Source organism: Prionailurus viverrinus, chromosome E2 (assembly GCF_022837055.1).
Source record: "Prionailurus viverrinus isolate Anna chromosome E2, UM_Priviv_1.0, whole genome shotgun sequence".
Lineage (NCBI taxonomy): Eukaryota > Metazoa > Chordata > Mammalia > Carnivora > Felidae > Prionailurus > Prionailurus viverrinus.
Genome location: NC_062575.1, coordinates 34,936,299 through 34,954,755, shown reverse-complemented (window position 1 = coordinate 34,954,755; position 18,457 = coordinate 34,936,299). Strand labels below are relative to the sequence as shown.

Below are 18,457 nucleotides of genomic sequence, written 5' to 3'. Positions count from 1 at the left end.
CCACCCCGAGCAGTGACAGGGCATCTCCACCGACCGGTCTCCAGGGCTGGCAGGGCCTCCCCAAGGCGTCCCAGGAGCTTGGCCAGGAGCACAGACAGAGAATGAGGGGCGCCTGGGTGGCTCAGTCAATCAAGTGTCCGACTCTTGATTTCAGCTCAGATCATGATCTCACGATTCGTGAGTTGGAGCCCCACATTCAGCTCTGTGCTGACAGCACAGAGCCTGCTTGGGACTCTCTCCTCTCTGCCCCTCCCCCACTTGCACTTTCTTTCTCTCTCTCTCAAAATAAATAAATAAACTTTAAAAGAAAAAAAAAAGGTACAGAGGACCACCTGGTTGGCTCAGTTGGCTAAGCGTCCAACTTCAGCTCGGTCATGATCTCATGGTTTGTGGGCTTGAGCCCTGACTTGGGCTCTGTGCTGACAGCTTGGAGCCTGGAGCCTGCTTCAAATTCTGTGTCTCCCTCTCTCTCTGCCCCTCCCCTGTTCACACTCTGTCTCTTTTCTCTCTCTCTCAAAAATAAATAAACATTAAAAAAAAGTTACAGTTGGGCGCCTGGGTGGCTCAGTCGGTTGAACGTCCGACTTCAGCTCAGGTCATGATCTCACGGTTCGTGAGTTCGAGCCACATGTTGGGCTCTGTGCTGTCAGCTCGGAGCCTGGAACCTGCTTCAGATTCTGTGTCTCCCTCTCATTCCGCCCCTCCCTCGCTCTCATTCTCTCTCTCTCTGTCTCTCTCTCAAAAATAAATAAACATTAAAAAATAAAAACAAAAAAAGTTACAGAATGCTTTTCTTTACCTCACCTTCCCTCCTTTGCATCAATACCTTTTCTTCTCGCCTCCCAAGGACACTCTACGTGAAATCACACATCTGGTGTGCTACTAACAATTTTTCTAATAGATATTAGAATAAACATATCGAGTAACATTTGCCTAATAGACAGTAAAATAAACAGAGAAGTATGGGGGAAAACCCCTCATTTTGCCTATCGACCACCTGAATCACTGCAGGATTCAGGAACATGGGATGTGGAATGTCACGCTTGGGGGAATGCAGGCACTCTGCACTCTGATAACTAGGTGATAACTCTTCACTTCCTCCCAGCCCCAAGTTCATACAGGTCGTCCTCTGAAGCCATCCAGCCCATTTAAGTTCAGTGAGGGCTGCATGTCAGGTGACAAGAACTGAGGAAGATGGCAGGGGACACCAGCTACAGACTCTCCCCCAGCATGTGGCTCATCGGCCCACCATGGCCTTGAGCCAGGATGGAAAGTCCTGACAAGTAGGGCTGCTTCCCAAGTGCGCCCGGTCACCTCCCCACACTGGGGCCCGGGCCCTGGAGCCTCACCAGCATGGGCCCATTTCACAGGCTGCACATCCATTGCAAGCACCAGGATGAGCCTGGGAGAACTAGCCTCAGAAAGCCTAAGGGGGAGGTCCCACTGAAGGCAAAGCCCCAAAGGGCCTGTCGGCAGCACCACCACGGGCCCTGAGAAGGCATACAGGCATGGAAGGAGGAGGCACGTCCCTGGTGTCGGGGGGGGGGGGGGGGGGGTGGGATCACCAAGGCCTTCCTACCATCAATCACATCTGTCTCATCCCACAGCCCAGAGAGGCCCAACACTGGCCAGATGTGGGCTGCCCGTGGGGACGGAGTTCATTTTCCTCGAGTCCTGTGATAATACTTGGCTGTGTTTATTTAACTTTCTGCTTTGGATGGGCCAGGAAAATCAGTTTGGCTCCCTTCGATCAAAACAGAGCAGCCCACACATCATGCGAGGACACCCACACAGAAGACGCTCCCCCTACACCATCCGAAAAAATACATCTGGCTCACTGCCGGCAGGGGCCGGCTTCGGGGCCCCTGGGACGCTGCTTGGGTGCAGCACGGGACAGGCCGGGGTTCCTGCACATGCTCCACATACCCTGGCCAGGGCCGGGCTCCTCCTGGGCCGTACCTCAGTCTCTCTACCGGGCCGAGGGGCCTCGGGGAGGGTGCAGGTGGCACAGGTGTGGTTCAGGGGGAGTAGAAACAAAGTTCACACCCAGATCCTCTGCCCCCAGAACTTAAGGAAGGTGACGGAAGGATGAAAAGAGATAAGGAGAATCCATGAGAAAGGATCCGAGGCCCAGGGTCTCCCTCCAGCACCTGCAAAAGCAGATGCGGCTGCCTTCTTCCTGCCAGCTCCCACATCCTGGCTCCCAGGGGAAAAGGTGGGGGCCCCCGGGTGGGTTTACACAGCTGGGAAAAACCACTCATGCTCCCTGTTCTTATGGACTATTTCCAGTACCTCTGTTTAGCCCCATGGCACCTGAAACATGCTCCTAAGGTTGGTGACAAGGACCCCAGGGCTCTGGGGCTGGAGTGCCCGTCCGGGACCACACGGCAGGGCAAACACGGGAGCTCACCCCACCCTCAGGCAGCCACCACCTTGCACCCTTCTTTCCCACCCTCAGCTCCTTCCCTCGCCGAGAGGGCACCCGCATGTCCAAGCTCTGCCCCCGCCCTCCTCCCCACAAACAGTTCTCCCTGGGAACATACAAGGAGAAGCTCTGTCCACCCTTGGGAAACAGACATGGGAAGAGGCCCACAGAGACCCAGGGTGGTCTAGGGCCACGCAGGCAGGGGGTTCCTGGGGACCTGGAGGCTAGCCCAGAAGTGGGGGCACACCCTGGCCCCTTGCTCACAGGCTCCTCCACCTCAGCCATCCAGCGGCCTCTAAAGCACAGAGCTCCGGTCCTGCCCTGCCACGTCCAGCTCTCAGGCCTGGCATGCCTCAGTTTCCACTCTTCTTCATGCTTCTGCAGGGAGGCTCATCAGTGTATTTGGCCTGTGAGATCTCCCAGTCGGGGAGCTCCAACAGCTGAGAGCACAAGGTCTGTAATCTGGCAGACCCAGGCTTCAAGCCCTGGCTTACCCGGCTGTGTGACACGGGGCACGTGGTCTCTCTCTGTGACTCAGTTTTCTCGTAGGTCCAATGGGGCGATGCAAATATCGACCCCTCAGAGGTGCTGTGTGGAGGCAATGAGATGATGGGGTAGGAGACAGAGCTCAGCGTCAAGTGCGCCGTGAGAGCCCAACAGATGGTACGCGGCGGAGGGCGGCCACGGCGGTGGTCCTGGCTCAAAGAGCCAGCCAAGGTCCCTCCACCAACAAAGCCGCTGGCATCTGTATGCATCTTTACTGCATTCAACACACTTTCACACCCTGTGGGAATCACATTTTCTGACGGGGGCGGGGGGGGGGGGGCTGGGGTCAGGACAGGCGACACCGTGTCATGTGTCACAGAGGAGAAGGCTGAGGCCCAAGAAGTGAAGCACCTACTGCACGTGGGGGTCCAGCCCGGCCCGGACTCCAGGGGCCAGGCCCTTTCCCAGTCCTACCAGATCTCCCTGGTTGTCGCTGCTGATCACACACCCCACAGGGCACAGGCAGGTCCCCGAGTCAACCGGGCACTTCCTTACGGAAACAGAGAGTTCGCAGCAGCAACGCCCCTCTGCAGACTGAGGACCCCTGAAACACAGAAATCCTCCTAGAGCCCAGCCTGGCCCTGCCAGAGAGATAGATGTGCCACAGCCACTCGGACCAGAGGGCCAGGCCAGCACGGAGGCCTCAGCCCCTCCTCCAGCTATTCCAGCCCAGGTGGCCCCACCCCCCCCCCCCACAGGGGATAAGGGCCTGACTCCCCCTCACCTGACCAAGCTGGATGCTAGAGCCCCTGACGGGAGGCACCCATTCCCCACCTGGGCCCGGGAGCCACCAACAGAATCCCCCAGCCCTGCAGCCTTCCTCATCAGGCTAAAAAGTATTCTCTGGAAACCTTGAAAGACATCTGCGCCAGGCACAACCCCCCCCCCCCCCCCGGGCAGGCCTCCCACCCCCTTTCACACCTTCTAAGAGGCAGGCAGTGGAGTGGAAAGAGCCCAGGCATGGAGCCCAGCAGGCCCAGACAGAAGTTCTGCACCTCTGACTCAGTGTAGGCATCTGTACAGTGGGAGAACTAACAGCGCGTGCTCGCAATCGGGCACTGGATAAGGTCTGCATAAGCTTACAGCACCCACCAGCACATAAAGGCTTGAGAACAGGAAGTGACCTGCCCAAGGTGACACAGCCACAGATTGGAAAAGCCAGAATAACCCAGCTCTGCCTCCAGAGACAGCACACTGATGCAATTACAGTTATCGTCACTCCTGCTGTTGGGCTCATCACCTTCAGAAGAGCCTTCGGACTCCTCTATCCGGCCCCAAGCTCTCTGTCCCCGAGGACCCTTCCCCGGCTCAGACACCTGCTGTTCCAGCTCATGTATCTGTACCCCGGCCTTCCAGGCAAACACTTTCCTGCCTCAGTACTTTTGCTACAGGTGCCTCCATCACCTAAGATGCCATACCTGACCTCTGGTATCCAAAAGTCCTGTCCATCCCTGGAGAGACAGACCCCTCCCCCTTCTCTGCTTCCCATAATCCTCTCTCAGTGTGAGGCTCAGCTGGGCACATGAGGCAGTGAGCTCTCCAACGCAGGACCCCATCCTGTCCCTCCTCTCCTCATTCCCAGCCAGGGCTTTGCCCCAGCAGGCACCACTATCAGCTGGTTCAAGTGAATTCATCCCAAGCCCTTTGCTTTTTCACCTTTTTTTAAATCCCCTAGGGAGAAAAAAATTTAAATACAGGCGGGCACACAGAGAAAAATAAAACTGACTCATAAGGTCCCACTTGGAAATGCTGTAGGTATTTTGAGGTGTTTGGCCTTCTGGAACACTTTCCATTCGCTGCATTTCCCTTTTTTAACAGAACTGAGTCCCAGGCGTGTCCTCATGGCCCCCAGGGTGTGCAGGGCACTGCTGGAAAGTCCAGCTGCGAGAGGTTCAGGGCCACACTGGGAGGTGGCCAAGGAGGGGCACCAAGATAATGGGGGATCTTGAAACCACATCTTAGGAGGGAAAGCAAAGGAACAGACACATTTGAGCCCAGCGGGGCAGACTCAGGGCTGTCTTCAGGAATCTGAAGGGCTGTCATGGGGAAGAGGGACTGAGCTTGCTGTGTGGCCCCAAGGGGTCAAGCCGAGACAAACCAGTGAAAGTCACTACAGGGAGATTTCAAGAAGGAACAGATAGGATTCTACCAGCAGAGCCTCCATGGAAAGGTACACTCAGGAGGTAGTGAGGCTGCTGGCATGCGAGGGGGTCAAGTAGAGCTAGAGAGACCCTCCAGGGAATTCAAGGCTCAGCTAGGAGAGGAGATTACAATTGACCTTGACAGGCTTCTCTAGGCCAGGATCTCAAATGACCACCAGAGATATTGGAAAGAGGGGGAGACAGTTGGGTCGTGAATGACCCCCCCCCCGCCCGGCTCAGTCAAAGCTGCCGCCCGCCTGGAAGGGTCAGATCCTCTGGATTTTCCCAGAAGGCCAGAGATCTGAATGTTTATATAAATCACTGCAATTTTTAAACAGGTCCAATAAACTTCTCACAGGCCAGATACAGTCCGTGCACTGCATGCTGGAGACCCCCGGTCTAACAGGAAATTCACAGGGCAGATGAGGCAATCGAAAGAAAAGAGGAACCATGTCAGGCCCTGGAAGAGCAACCATCCCTGCAGGAACAGAATGGGTTAAGTGATGATTTGGCTGTCTGCTCCACTCCAAGGCTGCAGCTGGCCTCTTAGGCCCCTGGGGGGCTCTGTCAGCTGCCCAGGCCCCCGCCCAACCTGCCTGCCTCAGCCACCCAGCCTGGAACCCTGGATCTGGGAACAGGACAGCTGCCCTGGGGCTGGCCGGCCACAGCCAGCCAGGGAGAGATTCCGTTCCCCATGCCCCGCTGAGAGCATTTGCTCATTTGGGATGGATGCCACAGGGGCAAGCAGAGAAGCAGACCTCTGTGCCTGCTCTCCTTTCCCACTTCCCCTGCAGCTCCAGGCCTAGGGACAGGGAGAAGACCTCCAACTAGCACAATAATTGAAACTGTGACAAGAATGACCGTTCACTGAGCATGTACACTGAGCACTGGGCTGGGTGTTCAACACACAGTGGGCTCATATAATCCGCACAGGAACCCTGCAAAGGAGCATTTAACCATCCTCACTTTATAAGTGAGGAAACCTATGCCCAGACAGGCTAAGCCACTCACCCACAGTCACGCAGCCAACAAGTGCCAGAACTGGGATTCAAACCTAGGCCCATCCTGCCCTAAACACCCCCACACACCAAACCTTTGGGTCAGAGGGTCCCAGCTCCCAGGTCATCTACAGTACCACCTGGTGCCTAACCAGACTCTGAGAGGAGAGAGGGGCAGAGAGAAGGCAGGGCCAACGTTACTGGCGTAGGCTGAGCCATACTAGGCTAGCAAATATGGAGGCATTTCCCTAGGTCTCCCCTCTTGTCCTACAGGGGTGTCCACTCCAGATGAGCAATGCCTTGTAGGAAATGGAGGAGCCTGGGCTTGAGGGCCACAGCAGGAGGAGACAAGGCCCCCATGGCCCCAGGGGTCACCTGAGGCTTATCCCACTGTCATAATACAAAAGAGCGCCCCAGGCAATTCTGTGTCTCCCCAGATTAAGAGCCTCACACCTAGGACTACCTAGGACTATGCTTTTCATCCTAAGCAATAATATCTGGGGAATCTCACGTTGGATGTGCTGACTGTAACTTTTTCAAAAACACAATAACATAAACCCAAAGTGTGTGTGGGAGGATGGGTGGGAGGACGGGTGTTACCCTTGTGGGGGGAGGGGAGGGGAGGGGAGGGGAGGGGAGGGGAGGGGAGGGCAAGGGCATGCCAGGCTCCGGGGGAGGCCGGACCTGATGTTGGTTACACCTACATGTTCCTGTCGTCAGACTGCATCAGGCTGCACACGTAAGGCTGGCTGGCACGTGACACCCCAAGAATACCGAGCTAACATACATGGCACAGAAGCAGCCTGAATCACCTGGTTTGGAATCGCGTCTAACAGATTGGAGAGTAAGAAAATGGGAGGGATTGTAGGCGTGCTTCCATGTCTACGGGGGAGGGAGAGAAAATATAGACATTTGTCACATGTGTGCACTTACACCGAACTGCTCTGGAACAAGAAACCAATGACGCCAGTGGTCTCCAAGGAGGGGCAGTGGATGGCTGGCGGTGTTCTGATTTTGGGGCCTGGTGTATCCATTAGCAATTAATTTTAAGTTCATATGTGTTCTCATTAAAATCCCCTGCCACACCACCAGGGGTACCCATGCTGCACTTTGGGAAACACTGCTGTGTCCCCCTCTCCTTGCTGGTCCCCCACCCTGGACTGGCCCTTAGGCTGCAGGACTTTGGGGAAGCTCCTGTCACTCCTGCCCCCAGGCTGCTGGCATCTTCCAAGATGGACAACCTAGCAGGGCACCATGGCAGGCAGATGCGTTGGCCACCAGGTGCCCACTAGCCAGCTCCTGATATCAGCACCCTGCTTGTGCCCAAGGGAACCACTTCTCACCCACTTGGACCTCAAAGGACTGTCAGTCAAAATGCCTCACCCTCCCCTGGCACCCAACCTGGCTAGATGCTCAGATCTTCCAGGACATTAGTCCTTGAGCACGGCAACACAGGAGAGAGAGGAGGGGGCGCTCTTTGACCGGGGCGGGGGCAGGTCCCTGAAGACAAGAGCCACTTCCTCGTGCTCCACTAATCTCTGCAGGTGCCCTGGGTCCTGCTTCACCTTCTAGTCATTCCATCAGCTCCCCCTTCCCCTCACACTAAACTCCCTTTTGGCCTGAGTTGTCCAGATTTCCTTTCTATGGTGAGCAACCACTGAGCCCCAATGGACAGGAAAAGCAGCACAATAGCTGAGCCCACAGGATGGTCCCACGGTCATCCCCCACGCAGGAGCCCACCTCAGGCCAGGGCCGAGGGTCCACACCCCTCTTTACCCACATAAACGCCTTAGAAAGTCAGGAGGAGGCCTCACTCAGGCTTCCCCAGAAGAAGCTGAAGGAAGAAAACAAACACCTCCTTACTCAAGGAAATTAGCAGGATTAGCTGAACCACCACCACTCTTTCCTGGAAACCCCAGACAACTCAGGAAGCAACAATGCAAGGAAAGCATGGGGCTGTGCCCAGGGTCCAGCTAAAGGCTCCCAGGGGCTGAGAGCTGGCTTGGAGAAGGCGCTGGGTCACAGTCGCAGACCGGCCCTCAGCAACTGTGGGACCCCAGACCAGACCTGTAACACCACCTTTCCAAGCACCACCTATAAACTGGATGTGATTAGGGGCGCCTGGGTGGCGCAGTCGGTTAAGCGTCCGACTTCAGCCAGGTCACGATCTCGCGGTCCATGAGTTCGAGCCCCGCGTCGGGCTCTGGGCTGATGGCTCGGAGCCTGGAGCCTGTTTCCGAGTCTGTGTCTCCCTCTCTCTCTGCCCCTCCCCCGTTCATGCTCTGTCTCTCTCTGTCCCAAAAATAAATAAAAACGTTGAAAAAAAAATAAAATAAAATAAACTGGATGTGATTAATCTACCTTCTCACGGGGCTGCCCACGGGGTAAATGACGTGCCCAGCACGTTGGTGTTGTTGAGCGCTGGGAAGTTATACTCAGCCTTGGCAACAATGGGGCAGGGTCTGGAGGACAAACAAGGACAGAGGTGGGATTCCCTCTCTCGGGGGGCAACGTGAGGCTCAGATAGGAAACGTGCCCATCATGAGAACTACCCAAATTACTCCCAAATCTCCAAGTTCCTCCAAAATAACCAGATTAACTGGATTGGCTATACCATCTGATACAGAGAGGTTATTTACATACACATATATTTAATATATATATACACAGACACACACGTATTTTTTTTTTAAAAACCATGGCTGGCTCAGTTGGTAGAGCATGTGACTCTAGATCTCAGAGTTGTGAGTTCAAGCCCCATATTGGGCACAGAGCCTACTTTAAAACACACACGCACACAAAGAACGCACAGCTTAATGGAGCAGAGCACTGGCCTCCCCTCTGCAGCCAGCTCTCCCCACACATGTACATGAGAATGGCCCCCTCTCAAGCCACCCCAGGGGGAGAAGCATGCTGTCAGGGGCTCAGGGTCGGGAATGAAACAAACCCAGGCCCATAGCTATGTGACCCTTGGCACTCATCAGCTGTGTGACCCTTGGCAAGTTATTCAACCTCTCTGAACCTCCTGAACCTCAGCTTCCTCGCGTACAAATTGGGGAAGAGAACATCTGCCTTAGTGGGAGAACAATGCTGTTCAGTAAATGTAGCCATTATCATCATCACCATCATCATCATCATCATCACCATCCCTTCCCTGCCCTGACTCCCTCAATCACTCGTCTGGGGCGGGGGGGGGGGGGGGGGAACTCCCCCAAGAACCCGCCCCCGCCCCCCCCCCCCCCCCCCGGCAGCAGCAGGACAGACAGATCTTGATACGGGCCGGAGCAGGAAGTGATCTTGCAGTTTCCCGGACTTTGCTAAGCACTTCCCTTACCTTTCCAGAAGTCCAATGCAGAACCTTAATTCATAAAGGCAATAAGACACGGGGCCCAGCACTCCACCTCACAGCCTCTCCTGGCTAGTTCATCCAAACACAGTGGAAAGCCGCTGATCCTGTCCAATGTCCCACTGGACAGATGGGGAAACTGAGGCACAGAGAGGTGGTATAACTGGAGCAAAATCACACAGCAAGCCGGAAGCAGGGCTGGAGCAGGAACTGTCACTGACACATCTCATTTATCCCTTGAGTACTGGCAATGCTTGAGAGCTCTGGGGCCAGGAAGCTAACACAAAACGGAGAGCAAGACCTAATACGGCAGGGACAAGCAGAACCGTGGCAAGCGAGAGCGTGCACGCCCTGGTGTAAACGGCCAGCCGCGGCCGATCCCTGCTTGTGCAGCTAGCGTCAGGGCAGTCAGATCTTCTGATTCCTTTGAAAAGAAGCTAGAAATCTGGATTTTGCATGTGTGCAATGTTTTCTGAATTTGACGTGTGACATTCCAATTCCAAACAAATTTTAATCCCAAGTGGCCCACAAAACAAAATATTCTGGCATTAGATGTGGATCCTCAGATAACCAGTTTGCAATCTCTGTTGCCGTATTTCAGTGGAGGTCCTGAGTATGTTTGTTGGCATTGAGTCAAAATGACATGAGCGCTGCTAGGAAGGTCTCTTCCCTTACAAGTCAGTGTCTTACCCAGGTGGCTAAAATTCTACCATTAGCTATTCATTTCTTTGAGTCAAACAGTACTTTCCTAGGATGTTTAAAAAGAAGATTCCAAAGAGATCATCATAAGTGCCTTTATCTAGAGAGACACCAAGGCAACATTTCAGTCCTGGAAAAACAGAAATTAATAACAAAAATAGCCACAATAGCAAAAAACCGAGCAATGACTACACTCGAGGCGCTCTCCCAAGTACTGAGGACACAGTTGACAGCAAAAGTTTCTGAGAAGGAAGAGAAGCACATGTCTATTTTAGATAAGAAGCTGCTAATATCCCCCCCTCCAAATACCACCCCCCAGCTGAGACCAGACACTTGGTGTTTTTCCAGCAGAGAAGCATCCACCACATTTGCGATCTCAAAATAAAGTCTGGCGTCTTCCAGGGACAACCTTTCAGCTGCCAAATAGCTGGGGCTCGGCCGAGGATCTGGCCACCTGACGTTCTGGGGGCAGGGGGGCACACAGAGTCCTGGCAGTGCAGAGGGAGGGCAGAAGGGAGGCAGGGGAGAGTTTATCTCGACACTTTTCCCTAAAATGCTGATCTTAGGTCTAGACACCAGAAAAGATGCTGCTAAAATTACTAGGAAGCCTTTCCCCAAAAGGCAATTGGTTACATCTGATTTTAAAAGGCACTTGTAGGAGCTCACCCTCTTGGCCCAACCAGGAATTCCGGATGAAGTCTCTGGAAGAGGCCTGCAAGATTACAGACTCAGTAAAAGAGAAATGGAGGCCCCAAGAGGATTTCCCAGGAGGCAGGGCAGGAACTGGAACATGGGTCCCTGACACCAATCCAGGGTCTGGGTCTGAGAGCCACAGGGACAGCCGTGTGCCTCAGCCTGAATAAGGCCCGGGTGTCAGCACAGAGGCTGCTTCAGATCCTCTGTCCCTCTCTCTCTCTGCCCCTTCCATGCTCATGCTCTCTCATGCTCTCTCTCGCTCTCTCGCTCTCTCAAAAATAAACATTAAAAAAATTAAAGCTTGGGGGCACCTGGGGGCTTGTCGGTTAGGCATCAGACTTCGGCTCAGGTCATGATCTCACAGTTCGTGGGTTCGAGCCCCGTGTCGGGCTCTGGGCTGACAGCTCAGAGCCTGGAACCTGCTTCGGACGCTGTGTCTCCCTCTCTCTCTGCCCCTTCCCCACTCACACTCTGTCTCTCGCTCTCAAAAAATAAATAAAACATTTGAAAAAAAAAATTTTAATAAAAGAGAAAAAGAAAAGAAATTAAAACCCACCCCCCCCCCAAGGTTGTTTTCTGCACATGTATGCTTGGTACACACACTTCATTCCATCTGTCCTTTGGAACCTGCTAGATAAGTGAGGAGCAAAGTATGGCATCTCCAGTCTATCAAAGGCCCAGAGAGGTTAAGGCACTAGTCCAGAATCACACAGCTGGAATCCCCCGGTCTTCCATCTGCCAACCTCTGTAACCTCAGGTCACAAACCCCCTTCTCTGTGCTCCAACAGTGGCCCTTCCCGAGTTCATCAAGTGTGCCAAGCCTTCTGGGCATGGTGAGCCGTGTGCCACCATCAACACCACTAATGCCCTCCCCCCGCGCCCCGGCCAGGCCCACAATCTTCCCCAAGTTACTCACAGTTCAGTCTCAGTTCTATCATCCCCTTTTCTGGGAAGCTTTCTATTCATTTGAAATCCAATTCCCCTACTCCTTGACATCTCCACCCCCCAACTGAGTTGCAATATAGCATCACAACCAGGCCTACCTTCCCTCTACAGCAGGACTGCACAAAATCACTGGGAGGCATTGTGAAAACCCGATTCCTGAGCTCCACTCACAGACTGGACGGCACAGATATAGAACATTCTCTTCATCAACAAGAGGACTGTTGGACCATGCTGGTCTAGACCCCAAAGAGCACATGTCATTGTTGGTAATCACAGGCTCATCTGTGTGAGGAGTTGATGACAATCATCTCTTTCACAAGACTGTATACTCCACAAGGATGGGGCCTAATATTGTGCCCAGCTCATAGTAAGCCCTCAATAAATATTTGTTAGATGGATCATGGACGGACGGATGGATGGATGGATGGACGGACGGATGGACAGATGAATGGTGAGGACTCTGGAAGAGGCAGGGATCCCAGTGGCCTCACCCCACTCTAGGGGAGTACACCCCCATCAGCTGGTGAAAAGGCAAAGCTTTACACTTCACCTCCCCAGACTGTCCTGCCAGAGCATGAGCCCTCCACTGGATCCCATAGCCCCTGTCCCCAAATAGGAGCAGAAGACTGTCCCCCAGGTGCCCAGTAACCACACCCTGGCTGAGAGCAAGCTGCATTGGAAAAGAAAGTCAATTCTCAAATGCCTTTACTATTTTGAGTTCTTGGACACCTAGCAAACAAGAGCTGACAATCTGCCTTAATAGCTCCAGTTCTGAGTGTCTTAAAGAAATTTCTTTCCAACTAAGTAACCCAAATAAATTTAGCGACTTTTTTTTTATAAGGAGAAATAATTAAAGAACAGATGGTGTTGCTTACTTTGAAATTTCTGCTCTAAAATAGATTTTGTGTGCACCCTGGTTGGGGTTCAACTCCCGCGCCCCCCCCCATCCATGTGTCAGAAAAGGAGATCAGCTCACTAATTACCTGGCTGTCTTTTCCCTACAAGATCCCAATTTAAGAATCTTGTTTCATTCTAAGAAAATTAATTCAAAATGCCAAATAATTTAAAAATGTATTAAGATTCCCCTTAGACTAGAAAGCAAAAAGGAGCTTTCATTTGCTAAAAAATCACCTTGGGTAGTCAGATTAAAGTTTAGCGCTTAAGACTTGATCCCCAGAACTGAGCTTTTGGCAAAGCTATTGGTTCCATATGTCCACACAATGTTTCATTTAAAATATATGTGCTTTTAAATTGGTCTCCAACCATTTCTATGCCACGGTCTCTAACCGCCCCATGCATTTTCCCAACCCTTGGAGCCTTGTTCTCCTCGGAAGCTAGACTGTTTTATTTGCATTGGAGGTAACCTATTTCCAGCCTGCCAAAACCTGTTCACTTTCAAAGCCACTTTTGGAGATTTTATAGCCTGAAATGGAATAAAATTTAAATTTAATAAAATTTGAAACCCGAACCAAAAAAAAAAAAAAAAATGAACTGGTTTAAAAGCCAGCTACCCAGACGTTGAGGAAAATATTCTGAGAAAGCCCCACAGGGAGGAGGGGGAGAAAACCAGACCATCGTTAGCCTGCCAAATGTCATTTGGGGCTGGTTTCAGAGGAGAACCAGAGCTGGGGATGCAATGCAATTATTTAAATCCAGAAAGAAAAATGTTTGCTCCCAAATTTGGCAGCAGCTGATTGCCTCCGATCCTTCTCATTTCAAACTCATTCCATGCATGGGTGGGGGAACCTTCCAGGCCCAGAAGAGTGTATCAGATAAGGGGTGTTATCGCACCCGGCCTCGAAAGTTGAAAGGTCCTGGGTGGCTGTTTTTTTTTTTTTTTTATTGGATGAACTGAGAGTTTCACTCTAAAGCATTGTGGGGTGGCAAACCACATTTTTCTTTAAACCACAGGTTGTATCAGGAGGGGATTTTCTCTTTTCCTTTGTTTCTCTCTGTCTCTGCCTTTGTCCCTGGCTGGCAGCCCCCCTCTGCCCCTGCCGTGCTCGCTCTCTCTCCCTCTCTCTCTCTCTCTCCCTCCCTCCCCCTGGCACCCGGTGTGTGAAGGCCCCGTCTGGCTGTCACTCAGGCCCCTTTCTGGGCTCCACAGGCCTCAGGGTATTACAACCCCCCACTGCCCCGGGTCCTCTGCAGCCTGGGAAGCTGTGCTCAAAGGCCGGCGGCGGGAGTCTGGTTTGACACCCACAAAAGGGCTCTGGAGGATGCACCAAATGCCCTCTGATGGTTTTCTCCCTCCTCCAGAGATGGTTCCTAAAGAAAACCAAATTGCCTGTGCTGTGAGGGGGAGCCAGGAAGGTGAAAGAAGGGGCCCTCCAGCGGTCCCTGGTCAGGCTCACTGATACATCGGTTCCAACAAGAGCGTGGGCAGCAACCCCAGGGTGTGGGGGACAGCCCCCAATACCCAAAACTGTGAGTGCGTGTGGGCTGGAAGGTCACTCGTTTGCCTAAGTCACCCCTGCAGGAGTTTCTGAAGACAAGTCATTCAGCCAAAAGGACGCTGCTCCCTCACCCTCCCTCCTGCGAATACATGTCCCACTGCAAGGCGCCCAGCTGCGTCAGAAGGGATGAGACACACACTGCTCTTCTAGCAACTTCCATCTCCTGCTTCCCCTGCCCCCACCCCTCGGCCCAACGCCTCCCCTGCTCTCCCTTCCTCCAGCAGGAAAGATAACAGCACCGCTCACCGCAGCCAGTGAACCACACGGCATCCTCAAAGCAAACTTGAGAGGTGAGATACTACTGCTACCCCCCTTCAGCAGGTATGAACACTGAGGCTCAGATTGCTTAAATGCTTTGCCCGGCTAATCAGTGGCAGAACCAGGATTTAACTGCTTTTAACAGATCTGTGAGTGGATCCTCAGTCTCTGCAGGACTGTGGCCCTGGACCCTCTGCCAGCAAGGCCTTGCCCTGGGGTGTGGCCCAGAAGTAGGGATGGGTGGTGCTGAGTCACCCCCACTCTCCCATCAGGCCACCCTGGTGACTAATGACTCTGGGCAAAGCAGAGAGGCCCGTGTGGGGGACAAGGCCTGTGACCGACCTTGAACTTAAGAGGCTCCAAGCTCTGACCAGCGTCGCTAATGGGACCGGAGTAACCTGAGCCAGGCCTTGGATGGAGGCTTAAGGCATTAAGGCTGGCTGGCCTGCCGGCCGGCTGGCACCACTACCTGGATAACAGCCGGACTTCTCCATTTCACGGGGCCTCTGTTCAGGGCAACCTTTCCTCATACGGCAACAAAGCAGTCCCATTTATCAGGCGCTGACTAAGCGCCAGCGCTCTCCCAAGAACTCTACACACATTATCTTGTTTAATCTTCACCACTGCACAGAAAAATGGCATCGATGCTGCATTCGAGGCAGCTGAGGCTCAGAGAGGGCAAGGCGGTCGCCCAAGGGCACACAGCCAGGAAGCTCTTCGAACAGGCCTGCATTCTTAACCACAGTCCTGAGCTGTCTTTGGAAGGAGATTCTCACTTGAGATTATTGGTAGCTTCTTTTCATTTTAGTACATTTTCAAATGCTCTGCAACATTCCAAGGGGGAAAAAGAAGTTGTAACTGGATAGGGGAAAAAAGGGAGGGAGGAAACACAGAAGGTCGGGGAAGAGTATTAAGGTCATTACGTTTGATGGGAAAACTTCACACACACACACACACACGCACACGCACACACACACACACACACACACACACTCCTTAATCTGTTGTTTATTTGGAATTTTGTGATCATCAAAAATAAAAAATCCCAAAGGCTCATTTTTCTTGTGTAGGGCTTAGATCTTTAGTTTCAAACTGGGCAGAACGCTCCAGACACAAATTCTTCCCTTCCAAGCTACCCAACAGGCTTCTGAGCCCAAGACAAGGCACCAGAGCCCCCAGCCCAAGCCCAGGCAGCTCCTTCACGTGTTTCCCGAGTCCCCACGGCAGCTGGGGAGGGAGAGACTGGTGACCCTTTCCCAATGAGGATCCTGAGTTCACACATGGCACACCAGGTTTCCAACATGGGTCAGCCTTCCAAAGCACTTCCACCCTGCTTCCAACATCCTGTCCCCCCAGCCCTACGAGACGTTTGCCACTGGATGCTCTGGGGCCCAGGGAGCACCTGCAGAGATGCCCACACAGCGCTCGAATGATGGCACAGCTTCACAGAAGCCCTGGGCCCCGGTGGGATGGCAGGCAGGCAGCAACAGTGGGCTGGAAGCTGTAGGAGACTCACTTCCCCTCTCTAAGCTTTTCTAGTCATCACATCCTATGTTTTCCTGCAGAACAGGAGCTTTTCCGGGTCCCTGGAGCAGAAGGAAACCTGCCCCCTTGCTGCCTCCCTCTGGCCCCCATGTCTCCAGCAGACACCGAGCCGCCTAGAAAAGGCCACTGCTGAAGGGTGCCCCGTAGCACAGGCCTGAGAATCTGCCAGGCTGGCACCCTCACCCACTAGCAGCTGCCCTTCTCCCCGAAGGGAAAGAAACTCGTGGGCGGGTTTTTAAGGCTCGAAATAAAGTTTAAATATTACGTGGAAATTACTAAACAAATCAAATCACTGTTAAGTGGATGTCACGGGCTTCCTCTAGACAATACGTTTAATGAAGATTATTGTCCTCCTGGTTATAGTTTGAGATTTGCATTTTATTATCAGAGAACCACTTATGCATTACTCCAGGATTTTCATTAGGTAAATAAATTTTTATGTGGATTTCATTATATTCCCTTGGCTGAGATCCTGATCACTTAACAGCAAGAATGCCGCTCCGACATCCTCTGTGTCAATCAGGATGTAACAGTTTCCTCTGGTTGTTGAAAAGTACTTTTTAAAAACTCTGGAGTTGATGGCCAAAGGAAGAGGGACAGGGTCAGAACTCAGGGTAGAGTCTGTGTCCAGTGCTCTCCCTGAAACAGACACACAGAACCTAAAACGAAATTTCCTATTTAAAAAGGTCCATGTCGTTACGTATATATATATGTGTGGTCTGTCTACAACTGAGATTCAGATGCTTTATGTATAAAATTTATATGTCAGGTATAAATTTTTTTCCTGGTGTTTTCTCCACCCTGCTTTGGCCACTGCAACACAAACTGATGTAATCGCCCGGGGAATAACAGGGCTGAGGTGTGGGCCAGTCCCGGAGAAAAAAAGTTGAAAGAAACAGGAAGAAGCAGGAAGGAAGACGGTGGGGGTAGACATTCCTGGAACCACAACCATCAGCCGGAAAAAAAAAAAAAATCTTTTCTAAGAAGTATAATATGAAGCAATTAAGCTAATTGGAATCTAGATTATACCGGGCGCCTCCGGAAACTTGAGACCAGGGGAATCTCCTTGCTGGAAAAATCACACCTCGGTATGAATGAGTGAGGGAATGAATGAATGAATGAATGAAGCCGCTAAAAGCAGACCCGAACATCCAGATCTAGGCCACGCGGCCCTGTAAGACCTAGGTGGTTCCAGGTGTCCCTTTTCTAGGGCCTGAGAAGGTTTCAGAAGAGTTTGCTATAATAAAACCTCCTGGTTGTTGAAAAGGGTTGCCACACGCCAGGGACTGGGCCCCGTTGGATGCGGATATGGCATCCACCTCCAGGCCACGCAGCCCAAAGGACCAACAGAGAACCTCTCCAGATGTCCTGCCTGAGAGTTCATCATCAAAGAGACAAACACCTCGAAGAGCACAGGAAAGAACAGCAACAAGGGTTATGCAACGAACGGCAAGCCATTGAAGGAGGGGGCATACGAGTCAGGCTCCTCGTCATAACTCACCAAATGCCCTCGCATGCATTTCCATGAGGATGGCCTCCAGCATCTAACACCTTACGTGCTGTAAAACAATGAATCCCATCACCAGCTCTGTCCCGGATTATCTTCGTGATTTGGAGAAAACCAATCACCTCCCTGATTTATCATCAGTGATAATAATGGTAAGGTGCTTCCTTGAGTTGTGTGAGATTAAAAGAAAATTGAGGGGAGCCTGGGTGGCGCAGTCGGTTAAGCGTCCGACTTCAGCCAGGTCACGATCTCGCGGTCCGGGAGTTCGAGCCCCGCATCGGGCTCTGGGCTGATGGCTCGGAGCCTGGAGCCTGTTTCCGATTCTGTGTCTCCCTCTCTCTCTGCCCCTCCCCCGTTCATGCTCTGTCTCTCTCTGTCCCAAAAATAAATAAACGTTGAAAAAAAAAATTTTTTTTAATAGAAAAAAAAAAAAGAAAAGAAAATTGACACAGAGCAGGAGAAAATATTTGCAAATCATAAATCCAGAATACATCGAGAACTCCTACTATTCAACAACAGGGCGCCTGGGTGACTCAGTCAGTTAAGCATCCGACTCCTGGTTTTGGCTCGGGTCATGATCTCATGGCTTCGTGGTTTCAAGCCCCACATCGGGCTCTGCACTGGCAGCTTGGAACCTGCTTGGGATTCTCTCTCTCTCTCTGTCTCTCCACCCCTCCCCCACCAGACTGTCTCTGTCTCTCTCAAAAAAGAAACTAAAAAACAACCGCAAAAACACCACCAAAAACAACCCCATTTAAAAATTGGCAATGGACTTGAACAGACATTTCTTCAAAGACATGCAAATGGCCGCCATACATGCAATGAGGCGCTACATCACCGTGGGGAAACGCGAACCAAAACCACAGCGAGATATCACCTCACACCCACAAGAATG

At 52.3% G+C, this 18,457-nt stretch overlaps 1 protein-coding gene across 2 annotated transcripts in view; it reads right to left on the bottom strand.

Annotated features, from left to right (window-relative positions):
* The window catches only part of ZNF423 (zinc finger protein 423), a 334,910-nt gene that overhangs the window by 285,632 nt on the left and 30,821 nt on the right, over window positions 1-18,457 (bottom strand). The window lies entirely within an intron of this gene.